Below are 13,840 nucleotides of genomic sequence, written 5' to 3'. Positions count from 1 at the left end.
ATAAAGATTCACTTATAAATAGAGATAGGAATATAGTATGAAGCTGCGGACCTGGAATTAGCAGTAAAATGTCGAGACGGTGCTGTCCTGCAAATTTGAGTGAAAGTTGATGGGACGATGGCGCCCGACGTGCACACGGTCCTCCGAAAAATCCACGAAACGAAGGGGGATCTGTTCGTCTCTGCACAAGGATTCCAGATCTTCAATTTCAGCAGCGTACCTGCAACCTACACACAGAAAAGAAAGGACGATTGGGGGGTTAGGGATGAGGGGTTTGCCCTTAGGTCAAACCCCAGTTTTGGAATTAACCAAGAAATGAGAATGCTGTAAATGTAAATGTTTGTAATGTAAACAAGTACTGATACCTTGTTGTAAGAATGTTTGTATTCTTACATGCGAAGGTGTAAATGTTGTTGTATGTTGTATGTTGTATGTTGTATGTGATCTCCTCTTCAATGGTTGAATCCTTGTCTTGAATGCAACACTTAGCCTTGAATGGAGACTTAGAATGCTCAATTGCTTGAAGGAATGCTTGAATGCTTGAATGCTTGAATGTTTGAATATCGCTTTCGCCTCTTTTCCATCTACCATCTACCCCAAAATGGGAGAGGAAAATGTAGTTTATATACTTGTCAATTAGGGCTGATAGACTGATTTTTTCAACCTTGGGCCGACATAGCAACTTTATTTTCCAATTTGTAAACTTAAAGACCCGAAGCCCCATAAGAGACCGGGCCCAAAATAGGGCCAGGGACCAGGGCACTGGGCGCCATGGTCCTGGGGGACCAGGGCGCTGGGTGCCCTAGTCCTGAAGGACCAGGGCGTTGGGCGCTCTGGTCCCACCTCCAAGGACAGCAGGGTGCAAGGAGGATCAGGCTAGGATGCTGAAAAATGCAGTTTTTGGTGTCATGAACAAGTTTCGGGGTCTCCATTCAGGTTTAGTGTTGTGTCGCCATCGTGAAGACCCAAATGCAGTCGAAATTGCAAGTGTTGCAATTTTAGGACGCTACACGTCTATATATCCATATTTATATATAGATATATGTATATATGTTCATATATATACATAAATGTCTGCATTTTTACTCAAATTTTTTAAGATAAATAGACTCAGATATATATATCAATAGTCATCTCTCATTCAAATTCAGTTTCTTCCTAGTTATCTCCAGAATAAGCTCATTAGGATTGGGGTCATTTTGATAATTCTTCATCTCACTTAAGCTTTCCCATGACACTCAATTAGGGCATGGAAGGCTATTTGTTTGAAATAAATCTATAATGGATGGTAGCTCACCGCGCTTTCTATGCAAAATTATTTATGGGAAATTGCTTCTTGATTGTATATTGAGCTTTTTCATTAATCTTCGATGGGTCTTGAGCATTGACCACACTTTATGTTTCTGGAGATTTTTTTGGGGCTAATATCTTGAGTTTTGTATTAACAGGGTGACCATCCTGGCAGGTATGATCAATTGTGAAATTTAGATTAGAAGGTGAACTCTGTTTGTTTTTCTTTTTTCTAACATTCTGGTAAGAAATATCATGAGTATTTGTGCAACTTAGGGGGTAGGGCCCGCTTCACCCTGTTATTTCGGGTAAAGACAGGAATGTCGCTTACAAGCAGAAGGGTCACCCCAAGAGATTGCAGTTTGCTGCTCAAATTTACACAAAGGATTTTCACATGCCCTCTTCAAGACTATCATGGACAGGGTACCATTGAGACCTAAATCATCTCCATTATTGTAACTTAAATCTTATATTTTTTCTGATCCTTAAGGGATCTGGGCTAGACCGGAGGTTTTCTTTCCTCCATTCTTTCCTACCAGTGCCCACATTGAATGGAGGTGTAAGTGTAACTATTTTTTAAATAATAAAATTCTCTGGCTTCGGCCTTTTATCGATCAAAAAAAATAAAAATTTACTATTATTTTCTGCACAACCAAGGAAAACCAAAAATTGACCAATCAATCTATAGAAACAAACCATATAAATAAATAAATGCTATTGAAAGGAATTTTCCCTGCACCGATCTGATAAATTGAATACTAATCTGCAAACTTTTTATTTTAGCATGGTAATTTGATTCTTTGTCTGCAAATTCTTTTACAATTAAAATTTCTCTACTGATAAAATTTACTACGTGTTGTATTAGTTTCCATAGGCATTTCAACAAAATTCATTTTGTGCACATCCTCCAATCATAGTGTGCCTTGTGACTACATTCTTTTGAGGCATTATACATTGTATTATACATGCTTCCATATTTTATAATCATGCCCATTACCCATTTCTGCACACCATGTTGTCATAAGAAAAATAATGGTGCCGCATTCTTAAAGTTTGACAAAAGGTATCCTCTTCTATTGATCCCCAAAATAGAGCTCTAAAATTTATTAATTTAAATCCGTTCCGTGTTCTTAAGGTCTAGTTTGCATTTCAAGAATTTTATAATTGAACAGGAATCGAGACTTTGAAATATTAGCTCAAGAACAAGAAATTGTGACTACGTACATAACGTAAGTCCTTAGTGTATTTAATTCCTATCGATTGGGAATAGAGAGTATAGATCTAGTTCTTAGTATTCAATGGATTTAGTGAATGAGCGAATCGATAGATATTTTAATCTTGAAAATGAATGAGATAAATTCTCATCAAATTAAATAAAAAATAAAAAATTACCCTTGTATTTATAATAGTAAGAATGATATGGTTTCACTTACACCAATAAATTCATCTCAATATTCATATAACATAGCTATTAGCATACAAATTCACAAGAAAGTATTAAAAGAACAATATAAGACAGGAATATATTGAAACCAAATCTAAAATCGAGCCAAAAATTTTATTTAACAAGTTGCAAAAACAACTTCAAAATAGCTGAACATTTCTTACCCCATGCCCGAAAATAAACTCCAACTTGCAATTAGTATTCTCATTTAAAAGGCTGCAATTTTTTCCATCTCAAAAATTTAGTAGCTCTAAAACCCTGTATTCTTTGTAGATTATTGACAATGGGCGTTGCTCTTGTTATTATGAAGTCTAATAGGGAATTAACTGTTGGATACAACCATAGTTGCCAAGTTTGATTAGGCTAGGGCATGAATCATTGTACATAGATTATTCGAAAACCAATTCTAGATAATTGAAGAAATTCTTGTGCAATGCCAGTGGCAAATATCAATTTCAATGTATTTGATGTGACTTTAGGCCTCATTTCGGCCTCAATCATAACCACATAGTCATTTTCACTTACAATTTCCATTTTGGTTACTATTAAACAAATCTTTTTTGTATTGCATTCGATGAGATGATAACTTTTTTAGGCAATCTGTTAAACGGTTCAAGTGCCTTGTCTCTATATTTTTTGCTTGCCAAGGTTAAAATAAATCTATCATCTAGTTTCAAGGGGTTATTCTCTAAATCTCACTAGAAATGTTCTTTAGTGCATATGCACTTCTATCGGAATAAACTTAAAGGATTTATATTTTGTAGTCAAGGATATAATTCATACTCAAAATAATCAATGAGTTATTTGTATCCAACATATTTTATCTATATTGGGATCTTATTAGCTATAAAATTAAAAAGGATTATAAAAACTAAAACCTTGAGTTTTTGTATCTAGGAAGTTGACAAGTGATTTTAAAGGATATTTATAATCCATACATTGTTAGAAAAGTAAAAATAAAAAATAAAATATCACATCTAGATTTACTTAAGTCCGACCTAGGTTACATTGTGGGCCCATAACCCATAGGTCCTAAGATCATTTCTAAAATTGGTAAAATACTTTAGCTACTAGAATATGCTAGTTAAATAATACAATGGCTTAAAAGTTTCAGAACTAAAATGTTCTTATTACCCTTAGACATGGGGACATCTACAATTTTTATAGGGGGAGAAACCACCTCTAAAATAATATATGTGGGATAGATTTATCAAATATACTTAGAACTTCATTTAATGATATTCATTTTGAAGATTTTATAGTAGCAACAATATAGAAAGATGCAATGAAGCCCTTGACTTATCTTCAAAACTTAGAATTCGTCACAAAGCTAATAATATTGTAGTATTTAATCTAATGATACAACTAAATTTACAAACATTGTGAAAGCAATGGTAAACCCAACAAATAAACATTATATGGTCCCTTGGGATCATAGAAATTACTAGGGATCACTAGTCTTCTTGTGCTTATATAATTTTTATTATGGTTTTCCTATAAAATAATATTTTATATCCATCATTAGATCTCAATGATATTGTTAAGTCTCATCTTCTAGGACATGGGTCTATAAAAATCATCATTGTTATAGACAAATTATCAACTTTTTAATTAAACCAACCTTCACCCTTGGATTTTAATAAATTAATGGTTACACCTAATGTTTCCCTATGAAGTGCTCAATACATGTTAATAATTTGATATTCTTTAGTTATTGTTAAAATGCTCGACAAGATTACCATGGTTTATTTTACTACATACTTTGTTATTGGACTAGATCAACCCAATAATTTAAAAGTTATTGTATATAAAAGACAATTGTGTATTTGTTTTGCAAAGAAGATATTCATGTAGTCTGGAATGCATGAATACCATCTTAGAATGTATTTTGAGTATATAATTATACTTTTATAATTTGCGAGTGACTATATAGGAGTAATTGTTGTATGATAATACTTTTTTAAAGAGCAAAGCAGTTAAAAGATTAAATAAAGTGATAAACTTAAAAACATAGGAGATTAAAACATATATTTATGATACATTTTTATGAAAATATTATCATTGGAAAAATGATTATGGAACTGGTAAAATTTGTCAAATTAAAAGATGACAAGAATATAGATGAATTAAAATAAAAATGGAAATACAATTAAGTATGCACATATTCAATGTCAGTAATTGATTTATTGATCATAATTTTTGAGTTGTGATGCAGATACATCTCTTGCTACTAAGGACAACAACTAAATTACAGGGGGAGAAATGTTATGGGACTTTTTCCCGTGGAATGGAGTTATAACAAATAGTATTAAATAAATATAATTATGGACATTATAATTGTTATGAAGGGTTATGAATATTGTTCCCACCCTTGAGACATTATTTAAAACCTATGAATCAATAAAGAAGGAGACAAAGGGAGAAAATAGTAGAGGAAAAAGAAATTGAAAAAAGAAAAAGAGAGAGGATAGTTAAGGTCTGGTGGTTGGGCATTGGGCATTGGAGAAGGGGCATACGGTGTGTGTCCAACTCTGGGTACAACATACACCCAGGAGTGTTCTGGCCAGGGCTGTGTTTATTTCATGCCATGAAGCCATGTGGGGTTCTATGTAAGAACCATGTTTATTTCATGTCGTGAAGGCATGTGGGGTTATGTGTAAGAACCGTGTTTATTTCATGTCGTGAAGGCATGTGGGGTTATGTGTAAGAACCGTGTCCTCCTGGAGTGCTCCCTTGCCTAGAAACCCTATACCTATAACTAATTCTCAGCGTGTAGGAAAGCAGCCTCTCCGTGATTTACATATATGTATTAATCAATTTCATATAGTCATTGCCCTAATATTTCACCATTGCAAATCATTATCTCAATGTTTTATATATTTTGAGTAATTAGTTTATCATTACTTGAATAAATTACTTTGATACTTTATTAAAATACTGTGTAAACACTTAATAATAAATAGTGAATTTAACACCTTAATATTAAATTATCCATCTTAGGTAAAAGGTTAATCCACTACTGATACTTAATAAATCATAAGGGAAAAGTACCATTACAATGTATGTATGCACACACACACGTGTGTGTGTTTGTTAAAGATAAAATTTCCTACCCCATACCATAAGAGACATCAAGTCAAACTTGAAAAGATGAAGTTGCTAAAGAGATCTTGGAATTTCTCCCCCCCCCCCTCCCTCTCTCTCCATCTCTCTCTCCTCCTTGTTTCTGACAAGAAATGAGAAAATCCATGTGGGGAAAGGGTGATTCATCGTAACTTTGGACATGAGTATTAACAAAAATTCATAATAAGCATATGGTTTATGATGGAGATGTGATTGGTTTGTTGTATGGATGAGATGAACATGATGCTCGATGCTCAATTTTGTTGTTTCAATCACATACCAACAACTTTACTATTTCCTTGTGTTGGGCATTGATGAAAGTGTAAGGATTGCTTTGAATGATTAGTGGTAATATCATTATTTATTTATTTATCTAGAATTTGGAATCATCTTGGGCTACAACAAATTTGCCAAAGAAGATAGAGATTGTTGACAAAATAATGACACACTTGAGAATTTATTAGTGAAAGGTAGCTTCAGTGATGATGATATGGGTTAGTACTTTCATTAAGATGAGATTATAGATGAAATGGCCTAGGTAGATAAATTATCTAAAAGAAGAATGTATGGAAACTAATTATGGCAAAGGAAAACATAAATATAAGAGACACTAGAGAGATGAAAATAATACTCAATTCACAGGGGTAAAAAATGATAGTATAAATGAGTTGATTGTAGGCAAAGGCACAAGAGAAAGTGATTGCCAACCATGTGTTTAACAAAATGTCGAATTGATTGTAGAGAAAATGAAAAGGATCCAAGAGTTAAATGTAAGGAAGCAAAGGTGTGTAGAAATGCTTCCTACTCTAATCTTGAGAGAACGATTATGTAAATTTCAACATAGCTATTACAAAGATTTCAAGAAACACATACGAGCATAAACAAAATAACAATAAACACATAACACAATGATTTTCGTGGGGAAAATCCTTACGGGAGAAAAACCCCCCTCCAAAACCTGCATAATGTATTATCAAATCAATAATAGATTACAACACACTTGCAATACAAGTTCTTACAGGAAATTCACCTCAAATCAATCTTTCAAAGGAATTTCCAGTAACATTCCCATAACACCCATTCTTGCAAACAAAAATCAATGAATCAAACTCCTCCTCAAGCCTTCATTTTTATAGGCTTCTCACAACTTGGAAACCATGTGCTAAACTTCCTTGACACGTGTTGCCCATCCTTGACATGTGTTGCCCAAGATAGGCAAGAATCTAGGTTAAAAATAGTTTCTCACATCCAAAGTCTTCTCCCTATTTTTTACCCTTACAATTGTTATGAAATGCATCATAGAATCTCTAAAAATGGGCCTTCCGTAATATATTACGGACAAGGCAGCTTTTGACAACTAATATTCTCATTTTCAAGGCACCAACAAGTAGAAAAAGACCAACTACTTTTTGGAATTATTTACAAGGTTGAGACACATGTTTTCTCAATATTAAAATGCATGGCAAAATGCATTATTTCCCTACCAATGAAATGAGTATTTACCCAGAATTGAAAAATTTCCTTGTCAAGTGAAAATAGAGGCAATAAATATGTTTCTACACCCAAGTAAAAGGCTGGCAAGATAATGTAAACAAATAGAAAGGAAAAATACCTTTCACTTGCAAACAAAAGAGTAGATAAAGGGCAATCTTAAATTACAAATTAAAAAGTTGGTGTATTATTTTTGGTCTCATAAGACCCTTACTCCATAAGAATATTTATAAAGGCCCTCCATGGAACCACAACCTAAACAAATGGCTTTGTGGTGGGGCTGAAAATTCCCTCATCTACTTCTTAAATTTTTATTATGACATGTCATTCATTTATAATTTTAAAAATTCTTATCAATAATTTTCTAAATTCATCTATATAAATGTAGATTTAACATTCCTTGTTGCTAAAAAAGATCATGAGACCACTCGTGAAATTTTGAAGCTTAAGTTTTAAATTTTTCATTATTAAAAAATCTATGAAACTCCACATTTATAATTTTTTCAAAAAAATTGTAAGATTCCATGGAAGCCTTCAAGATCTATTTTGAAGGAGGAAAAAGGTCCCATGAAACAAAAAAAAATGATACATGATTAATTAGAATCTTTTTCCAAATAATTGCAGCCCCTACTCTTTAGTTTGAAGATTTGAAGATTTGAGTGAGTGTATTTGGGGTGGGGCTAGAAATTGCCCCACTAATTTGAACTTTTTTCCCTTGTCATTTGAAGTTTATAAAGTTTCACTATTTATTTTTTATTATTTGATATTTATTTACTATGTTGAATTTGAATATACGAAATAGTAAAAATCACTATTTATTTTTTATTATTTGATATTTATTTACTATGTTGAATTTGAATATACGAAATAGTAAAAAACATGAAGACCACCAACTCGAACTATTTTAGAAAATTCATGTAACACTTTAAAATATTCTTGACAAATCTCAACAATGCCCATTAATTTTTTTTAGGAAACCCCCATCAACAAGACCTCACTCTAAGATTAAGAGTGGGTCCCATATATAGGGACTTCCTAAAAAAAGTAAGTGTGTGCTCCTAAGACTTTTTAAAATTATTTTAAACTCCTAAATATATGGAAGTTGGTGGTCTCATGAATTTTATTATTTGTATATTCAATTCAACAAGATAAATAAATATAAAATAATAAAAAATTAATTGATGGGGATATAAAAAATCTACCCCAATTGCATCACCTTAATTTTATAACTAAAAAATAGGTGCTACTATTTTTGAGGAAAAGTTTTTAATTGATCTTATACCATTCTAATTAATCCGAACTAAAAAAGGGGGTGTTTGGCATGTGTTGTAGGTGTTTAGCATTGTTGTAGAGGCATTTTTATCCTTTTCGGCACATAGTGTGGCTTAAGCAATAGGGTCTATCAAGTTGGCAGTAGATTTGGAAGGATTTTTTTTAGGTAACAATGCAGTACCCAATGCTTGGGTTATAGGATATAGTGGACTTTTTAAAATATAGTGGGTCCTTTACTTTTGTGCAACATTTTTTTTTCTTTTGTCTCTTTCCCTTATTTTTTTGTTTTTGGAAATGAAAAATAACACACCAACAAATGTGAAAAGTGAAAAGGAAATGAAATTTCTGTAGAAACAAATCACCTAGGCCAAGTTCAAATTGAACCATAAAAAAAAATGGAAAATAGAATTGGGTAAATGCAAAGCAGTTTCGAGGTATATTAAAGTGTAGAATCGTATGCTTTAAATGGGAATGAGCAAGAAGGAAACAATCCCAAAAGGAAAAGAATGTGGTTTTCAGTCATATGTTTAAATCTTTGTCAAAAAGTAAAAGGCCAAAGGACAACAAAAATAAAGAAGATTAAACTACTTACAACACCATTTCTACACCCCTTACCCTATCTTCAAATGTTTATGTATAAGAGCTCCTAAATTTTAAGGCAAAGCTAGTGGCTTTGGAAGTCAAGGAGCTTGTAAGAAACCATAAAGCCCACAAGATCATGGTAACAAATCAATCTTTGATGGAAGATAAGTAAGTATTAAAGAAATAGATGGCAATGCTACAAGAAAATCTTTCAACAAGAAAGTTTGAGTGGAAAAAAAAGAAATTTGATTAGAAAATCATGAAAGGTTTAAAAGTAGCAAGTAATATTGGGGAAAAATCTAAAACAACTCAAGGTGAGGTGAAAGCGATTCACCAAACAAATTGACAGTTTTTTTTTCAAAAGGAAATGGTGGAGGAGGATTGTCAAAAGAAGGCATAACACGTGCTCAAATCAGTAATAGTCCCTCTAAAATAGAAGAGAAAGCAAACTCACAGGTTAAAAAATGGAAAGCAAGAGAGTTCGAAGAAAGGCAAGTTAGAGAAACAATTGTAGTTATTATAGGAGTAAGAGATCATGGATAAAATGAAAAACACTTTAAATCTTCTAAGTGATTTCCTTAAAGACAAGTTGCTTTAGCAAGAAAAAAATTGCCTACCAAGGAGAGAGGGAAAAAATTGTGAAGAGAGGCTTATACCTATAAAAGTGGGCATGGCAAGTGTGCATGATACGTAAAACATTTTAAGAAAAAAGAAGCTCCTAAAGGGTTCATGCTTCATCCTAGATGAGGATTTAATCAGTAGGCAACAAGAGGAAAGAAGGGAAGAAACTTGGCAAAATTAAGAGCAACAAGAGATGAAGGCAACAAACATGATTTTAAAATGTGAAAGCTATTATTGCCAATTTTGGGTCCCACAACAAGGCAGGGCAACAAGCAAAGAACAAACAAAATATACTAGATTCAATATTAGGAAGGAAAGAAACAAGGTCATTTATGGAAAATAAGGGTAAAGACTTAACTTCAAGTCTTATATGTTAAAATGAATAGCAATCAAGTTTGTCCTTTCTTTTCTTAACTTCAATTTGTTGGAACTATAGAGGGTATATGTGGAGGATAGGACCTACATTAGGACCTATTATAGAAGGTAAATATGATTTATCTCACAAAAAATCGTGAGCATGAAGGTTGCAAGATTCCAATGTTTGAAGGTTACATGAAGTTGGTGGCTTGGAATAAGGCAACGAGGAATGGCAAAGGTTATGGTGGTATAAGGGTCTTAGTGAAAGAAATAGAAAGACCTGCCACTGAGCTAGACAAAGGTGGCAGAAAAAAGCAATATATTTGGTTTAAAGTTATAGAAAATGAAAATCCCATAAGAATCACAAGGTGTTAGTTTGCTCCATTAGTCTCAAAAACTTACAAAAACAATGTGCTAGACAACAAAGACTCTTTGCAGCTTTAAAAAAGGATATTACAATATATGAATTCTCAACATGGAGAAGTTCTCTCAGTGGGATATTTCAATGCTAGGATTACAAATGATTAAGCTAGCATTCTTTGTTACAAAGAGGATCATGACCCCATTTGGCTCACAAAAACAATAAATCACTAATGGATAAGATGTTCGCAAGACTATAAAGTTAGCAACCACTTTAGGGAGGAATCGATTTCTTTCTATGACACACTTCAATTTGATTATTTGTAATGACTTGGATACATGAAAGAAGTCTGGAAATTTTACATGTAATACATACAATGGAGCAAGCATTCTGCTTGAAAATCTTGACCAAAAGGATATAGCATGTTATCAATGGTGAGAATATTTGGGATTTAAAATTAGATCATAGTCCAATTTACTTACAATTATCTTGGCATGAGAGGGGAAAACTTGGTAAGAATTCTTTGACATAAGAAAATTGTTTGACCTTTAAGGAAACCTTAGAGAGGTTAATTAAGAAGGAAGAATTTTAAAACACAAGGCCTCAATAGTCATAATAACTAACAAATATAATTCAAGGAGCTCTTGGGAAATGCAAAATAGCAAAATATAAGAAATTATAAACTAATTGCTTTCCAATTAACACTTGGTTTGATGACAAGTGTAAAATTGCAAGGAGAAGTTTGAAAGAGAGACAATAAAAAGTTAAATATTAAGTTGTACAAGAAGATTTTAAGAAAGAAAAGTTGAATTCAAGAGCACAAGGTTGGAAGAGTTAATCTACCTTGGAAATAATAGCTTGAAGCTACAAACTAAAACTAACATTTTAGCTAGCTAGTGGTTCGAATATGCTAGACAATCTATGAGTACAAATCAAAAGTGACTCCCTTGGTCAACACTACTACAAAGCTCTTGACCTTACATGATGTTGAGATTAGCATTAAAAAATTTGGAAGATGGAAAAGAAAAGGACTTGGTTGATCTTCAAGTGGAGTTTCTAAACTAGGGATGAGAACTCACATGCCGCACATTAAATGAGAATTTTCAACATCATTTTGTAATAGTTCCTAAGAGATTGAACAACCAACCTTGCGATACTTATTTTTAGAACTTGGTGATTTTAACAATCATTCCAATTATATGAACATAGTGAGCAACCCCTTGTTTGAGATTTTTTTTGGCAATATGGTTGAAAACAAAGTCAACGAATGAGTAGAAGAAAATGAAAAACAAGCAAAAGGTCAAGCAGGTTTTAGGCCGAAGCACACTACGGTTGATCATAGAATCACTTTGAGGCATGACATTGAAAAATTTTGGGAAGAAAGAGAAGATGCCTTTTGCTATTTTGTTGAATTAGAAAATATTTTGACATAGTCCCTAAGGATAAGCTATGGTGTAAAATTGAAGAACATGGAATTTATTTGCATTTAGGAGTGTCCATTCATAGGCTTTATGATGAGGTTAAAGTCAAAATTAGAACTTTAGTAGGCATCTCTTAAAGTTTTAGTAGTGACACTCGATCAAACAAGGGTGCCTCTTATCTCTACTCTCTTTAGTTTATATATTGACAAGATTGAAGAAAGGTTGAATTGGAAAGGGGGAGATGGTGTTCATTTGGGAGAGTTTGTGATCAAACTTGTTTTCTATGTAGTGGACCTTATTTTAATTGTTAAATCAGCTCACATGTTGCAAGAACATTTATATGGCACCCTTGACCATTTTTATAGATTAGTGGGGATACAAGTTAATACCAACACGTCTAAAATCGTGATTTTTTCCAATAGTAGAAACACATGACCAACATAAGTTCTACTTTGAAGGCAACACTCTTGAAATAGTAACTGAGTACAAATGCTTTGGGATTGACTTTAACAACAAGCTTAGTTGCCTGAGTGATGTAGAAAACAAAGAAGTTTGGGAGGTTGGAAAGCTTTACATGCTCTCTAAAATAGATGCAAAGAGGCCAATTTATGCGATTGGAAAAACATTCAGATTCTTTTTGGGCTTTTAACTTGCTTCTAGTGGTGATCTATGGGTGTGAATTTTGGGATAGTGGTGCAGGGGAACCTCACGACTAAGATAATTAGGAAATGAAGGCCTAAAGGGCACACGTGGGAATGTGACCTTTCAATCTATGTAATAGGATAGCTTTGTTTGTTTTTTGTAATAAACCCCACTTTGTTACCCAATGACATGGATTTGGCAAGTTGATAAGCCACCATGGGCATGTGGGCCTAGGGGTATTTAGTTGAGTATTTTCTAGGTGTTTATGTATTGTAGATGTCTTAGGAAGGTTTAAGACATGTTGGAACAACTCTAGGTATGTGGACTTAACATGTGTCAAAGTTGCTCAAACATGACAACTTTTGATGACAACTTTTGGTTACAAAGAGCAACTTCCTTCCAATAGTCACCTCAATTCAAAAGGTAGTTGATAACTATTGAGTAAGGTATAAAATTTCATTCCCAATAATCATTGAGGAGGGCGAAGAGTTTTGTAAACATTTGGCATCATTGAAGCAATACAATTTTGAGAATTTCTTGCAATTTTGTTGTTCTGATTGGGGTACCGTACTGTATGATCATTTTGGAATTAGGAAACTAATGGGATGTGTTAGAGTGGCCAATCACCTTTTAGATGCATCAAGTCTGAGGTATTAATTCGCCAAGACAAGGGAGAAACCGGTCATTTTCTGGAAGTGGTCTAGATTTGACAGTTTTAACTAGGGTTTCACAAAGAAATGGCCTGATCTTGTTGATCCTTCATTGGTGACCCACAACTTTGGAGGAGATGCAAGTATGGCCAATTTATTTTAAGATTTTCAAAGCCTTTTGTAGGTTAGGACTGGTTGGAGGCAAGGGTTTGATGCATTAAGGTGGGCAACTCCATGTGGCCACTGTGCAAGTGCAAGCAAATAGGTCTCACATCAGGTGTTAGGGGTCTGATCATTGCATAAAACTTAAGAATTGGTGGAATTACCATGTCCTAAGAATGTTAATTTTGTCGGTTTGACAGGTCTGTACCTACCCTCTCCTTTGTAAAATAGGCCTAATTGGGGCTATTAGGTCTCCTAACCAAGATAGGGTTTGGTCTATTGTGTTCCCAAACTGTCAGAACCCTTGGGATATTATTTGTAACTCTCTAAAGGGTATCCAAATCTGGAATTAGTTGTGGAAAACTAGTCTGGCAGGGCTACTAGGATTTATAGGCCTATTTGTAGCAGTCGGCACCAACCATTA

Source organism: Cryptomeria japonica, chromosome 10, assembly GCF_030272615.1.
Source record: "Cryptomeria japonica chromosome 10, Sugi_1.0, whole genome shotgun sequence".
Lineage (NCBI taxonomy): Eukaryota > Viridiplantae > Streptophyta > Pinopsida > Cupressales > Cupressaceae > Cryptomeria > Cryptomeria japonica.
This window is presented reverse-complemented; position numbering follows the sequence as displayed.